This window comes from Entelurus aequoreus, linkage group LG21 (assembly GCF_033978785.1).
Source record: "Entelurus aequoreus isolate RoL-2023_Sb linkage group LG21, RoL_Eaeq_v1.1, whole genome shotgun sequence".
Taxonomy (NCBI): domain Eukaryota; kingdom Metazoa; phylum Chordata; class Actinopteri; order Syngnathiformes; family Syngnathidae; genus Entelurus; species Entelurus aequoreus.
Window position 1 is genome coordinate 8,994,857 of NC_084751.1, and position 5,000 is coordinate 8,999,856.

The window sequence follows — 5,000 nt, forward strand, 5'->3', positions numbered from 1 at the left end:
CACTACGACGCCGTTAGCATGCTAACACGCTAGTTAGCGTTCACTGACTGAGCGGCGCCAAATAAATGCGCACTTTGCTTAAATGTTCACTGTTCAAAATGGCCATGGTTCATGGAGTGCATGCCGAAGTTCTATCCGAGGCTAATGCGGCTTGTTCCGTTCCAGGAAGTCGGCGTGCAAGTTTATGTTGTTTTAATTCCATTTGCCAAGAATGCTAGCAGCGATGCTAACGTCACAGATGATACGTTTGTGTGTTCCTGTTGTATCAAACCTTATACAATCCTCAAACTTGATGTGGGGAGGAAAAAGCCGTTGATAGGCTAAATTGCTAAGCTAAAATTGGACAATCTTCGTTTGAGAAGGTGCTTTTTTTTTTTAGTGAACTCGACTGACTTGGAGGACTTTCAGTGTTTTCATGAGAAGATCGAAAGCTCTCGTTGTATAATTTGCTGCTGGGGATCAGTTTGCACTTTGTTAGCATGAAGTGTGTGATTAGCTTCAGGCTAGTCTTTACTCCGCTTCTTATATAATTCCAGTGTTTTCATTCCAAGCTCATTTGTAGAGAAGTTATTTTGTTTGTGTGTATATAATATATATATATATATATATATATATAAAGCGGAATTTAAAAAGATGGCTTGGAAGTTATATAGATTTGCTTACATGATGTAGTTTTTAGGAGTTATTTTATTTGAACTCAAATCACTTCCTCTTTTGTTTTTGTTGAACTTTTATAGTTTTTAATCAGGAGGAACACCATTGAATACTTTGAATAATTCTCTTTCACTAGCAAATAAACTCAGTCCTGTTTCTGTTGTTGGTTTGTCAATCTTTAATGGAGCGTCACAAACTGCATTCAAACATTATGTTGATTTAGATTCACTTCCTGGGTGTGTTACTCATTGACATCATTTAAGGCAGGGGTCACCAAGGCGGTGCCCGCGGGCACCAGGTAGCCCGTAAGGACCAGATGAGTAGCCCGCTGGCCTGTTCTAAAAATAGCTCAAATAGCAGCACTTACCAGTGAGCTGCCTCTATTTTTTAAATTGTATTTATTTACTAGCAAGCTGGTCTCGCTTTGTCCGACATTTTTAATTCTAAGAGAGACAAAACTCAAATAGAATTTGAAAATCCAAGAAAATATTTTAAAGACTTGGTCTTCACTTGTTTAAATAAATTCATTATTTTTTTTACTTTGCTTCTTATAACTTTCAGAAAGACAATTTTAGAGAAAAAATACAACCTTAAAAATTATTTTAGGATTTTTAAACACATATACCTTTTTACCTTTTAAATTCCTTCCTCTTCTTTCCTGACAATTTAAATCAATGTTCAAGTAAAAAAAATTTTTGTAAAGAATAATAAATACATTTTAATTTAATTCTTCATTTTAGCTTCTGTTTTTGCGACGAAGAATATTTGTGAAATATTTCTTCAAACTTATTATGATTAAAATTTAAAAAAAAATATTCTGGAAAATCTAGAAAATCTGTAGAATCAAATTTAAATCTTATTTCAAAGTCTTTTGAATTTCTTTTAAAATTTTTGTTCTGGAAAATCTAGATGAAATAATGATTTGTCTTTGTTAGAAATATAGCTTGGTCTAATTTGTTATATATTCTAACAAAGTGTAGATTGGATTTTAACCTATTTAAAACATGTCATCAAAATTCTAAAATTAATCTTAATCAGGAAAAATTACTAATGATGTTCCATAAATTCTTTTTTTAATTTTTTCAAAAAGATTCGAATTAGCTAGTTTTTCTCTTCTTTTTTTTCAGTTGAATTTTGAATTTTAAAGAGTCGAAATTGAAGATAAACTATGTTTCAAAATTTAATTGTCATTTTTTTCGTGTTTTCTCCTCTTTTAAACCGTTCAGTTAAGTGTAAATATCATTAATTATTAATAATAGCATAGAGTTAAAGGTAAATTGAGCAAATTGGCTATTTCTGGCAATTTATTGAAGTGTGTATCAAACTGGTAGTCCTTCGCATTAATCACTACCCAAGAAGTAGCTCTTGCTTTCAAAAAGGTTGGTTACCCCTGCTCTAAGGGTACGCAGCATGGAGCGCTACTGCCTACTGGCGCTGACGAGACGCGGGGCCGCCATCTTGGAGTGGTGATCCGCTCCACTCAGTGCAATTCATTTGGCAGGAGCAATGAACTTTAATTCATCTTACCTCACTGAATACCACTGATTTACACGCGCTTTTTTTTGTCATACGTGTAGCTATGATAAAGGACACATGTTTTATTATTCATAGTTTGCTTAACAGTAATAGAATATTCTTATATGCTATAAGTGACCAGACGTCCCAGATCGAAACTGGGAATATAATCCCAGAGAAGGGGGAAAAAATGGTCAGCTATTTTTAAATTGAAGAAACAATATGATTAGGTTATATATACATGCGTGTATCCTACATAAACTATACATGAATACATTAGATATCTATATATCTATAGACTGTATCTGTGTTTATTCTGTCTTGACACTTTGTATTGATATTTTGTATTACATTCTTCCCTTAAATGATCATGTTTACAGTGATTGTTTTATATGTATTTTGGATAAAAGCGTCTGCCAAATACTTCAACATAAACATATATAAACACCAGAAAGTCTTTATATCAGCAAAAACCACCAATCTGTTTCACTGGATTCAGAATAAAAGCAAATTCTGTCTTACCCAACAATGTTAGTATTTGAATATTGTTACTTGAAGACTTATTCCTGGTTACAATTATACTGGTAAGAAATGATTGTCTTTTGTTTTAGGTGGGGCTGAAAGTTTGTCAAGCAAACCCCTGTAGGGGGGTCATCCTCCCCCAGAAGATTTCTTTGTGATTTTCACATACAAATGAAGCATTCTGACAACATAATGAAGACAAAATAGAACATTTCATAGGTTTGCAGAGAACTATATAAAATATGCACACCGAAGGCATGATGACACCATAGGTTTGCAGACTGTGGTCCGAACTTTTACAATCTTTATCTTCATCATTTATTCAAACTTTATTTTATTCAAGTATTGACAAGCAATTCTATTATGGTCATACTCTTGTTTGCTAGGATTTCAGTACTATTGAAGATCTTTGGTCCTTCTCAACTCTGTGGTAATATTCTTTTCACAAAATACAACCAATAGTACGTTATTGTTAAATCTTACTTGTGAAAAGTAATCCCCCGATTCCTATTTTCCACAGTCCGATAATTTGAGCAGGAAAACGCCGAACACCATCTTTGTTTTCTACCTGTCAACTGTCAGTTTAGGCTGCTCGCTAGGCTCCTCATCACCACTTCAAGATGGCCGCCCAATTTCTCGCGTCACAGCGGCCAATGCTGCGTCTACTTATAAGATGTCTATGGTGTTACTCATCTGCTTCACCGGATGTCTGCAACAGCGCCCCCTCCGGCCAACAGAGGCAAATCATCCCGCAAGTCTCTGACCACGTGATTTTTTTTGGCGCACCCACCAAAGTTTGAGAATTTCTGATTTATGCCTCAAACGAAAAGATTTTCAGAGACTAAACGTTAAAATTGAAAAATTATATTTTAGTTATTATAATATTGTAATGTTCCAGGAATGTAGGCTCAGACAACTTCGCTGTTTGGCTTGTCATTTTCCCGCCAAATTTCGACCGTCTTTACTTCCTGTAAGCAACGTCACTTTCCTGTCCCTCCCCGGAAGTCCCGCCCCCCAGTCAAAACCATGGCTAACACCCCGTAGCCAGCCGCTACAATGTCTTAAAACTCTTAATACAAAATTGTTAATAAAAGTAATAGTTGAATAATAAACGTAGTTATATAATACAAATAATAATTGAATAATAAACATAATTATATTATTTAAAACATTTATTGAATAATAAACACAATTATATTATACAAATAATAATTGAATAATAAACATAATTATATTATAAAAAATAATAATTGAATAATAAACATAATTATATTATTACATAAATTAATTGAATAATAAAAAAAATTATATTATACAAATAATAATTGAATAATAAACATAATTATATTATTTTAAAAAAAAAAAGAATAATAAACATAATTATATTATAAAAAATAATAATTGAATAATAAACATAATTATAGTATAAAAATAATGATTGAATAATAAACATAATTATATTATAAAAATAATAATTGAATAAAAAGGCTCCAGCACACCCCGTGACCCCAAAAGGGACAAGCGGTAAAAAAATGGATGGATAAACATAATTATATTATAAAAATAATAATTGAATAATTAACGTAGCTATATTATACAAATAATAATTGAATGATAAACATAATTATATTATTTAAAAAATTTATTGAAAAGTAGACACAATTATATTATACAAATAATAATTGAATAATAAACATAATTATTTTATAAAAAATAATAATTGAATAATAAACATAATTATATTATAAAAATAATGATTGAATAATAAACATAATTATATTATAAAAAATAATAATTGAATAATAAACATAATTATATTATAAAAATAATGATTGAATAATAAACATAATTATATTATAAAAATAATAATTGAATAAAAAGGCTCCAGCACACCCCGTGACCCCAAAAGGGACAAGCGGTAAAACATGGATGGATAAACATAATTATATTATAAAAATAATAATTGAATAATAAACGTAGTTATATTATACAAATAATAATTGAATAATAAATATAATTATATTATTTAAAAAATTAATTGAATAATAAACACAATTATATTATACAAATAATAATTCAATAATAAACATAATTATATTATAAAAAAAACAATAATTGAATAATAAACATAATTATATTATACAAATAATGATTGAATAATAAACATAATTATATTATAAAAATAATAATTGAATAAAAAGGCTCCAGCACACCCCGTGACCCCAAAAGGGACAAGCGGTAAAAAATGGATGGATTATAAAAATAATTATTGAATAATAAACATAATTATATTAAAATGTGCTTGTTTT

At 30.0% G+C, this 5,000-nt stretch overlaps 1 protein-coding gene across 2 annotated transcripts in view; it reads left to right on the forward strand.

Annotated features, from left to right (window-relative positions):
• LOC133638297 (metal transporter CNNM3) overlaps positions 1-900 on the forward strand; it is a 21,495-nt gene extending 20,595 nt beyond the window's left edge. Inside the window, exon 12 of one of the 2 annotated variants that reach the window (XM_062030766.1) lies at positions 1-900. This exon is cut by the window's left edge and continues 2,244 nt beyond it. The gene's annotated coding sequence lies outside the window, so the exon portion shown is untranslated. The other variant, XM_062030765.1, reaches the window with a different exon arrangement.
• Positions 901-5,000: the final 4,100 nt, after the last annotated feature.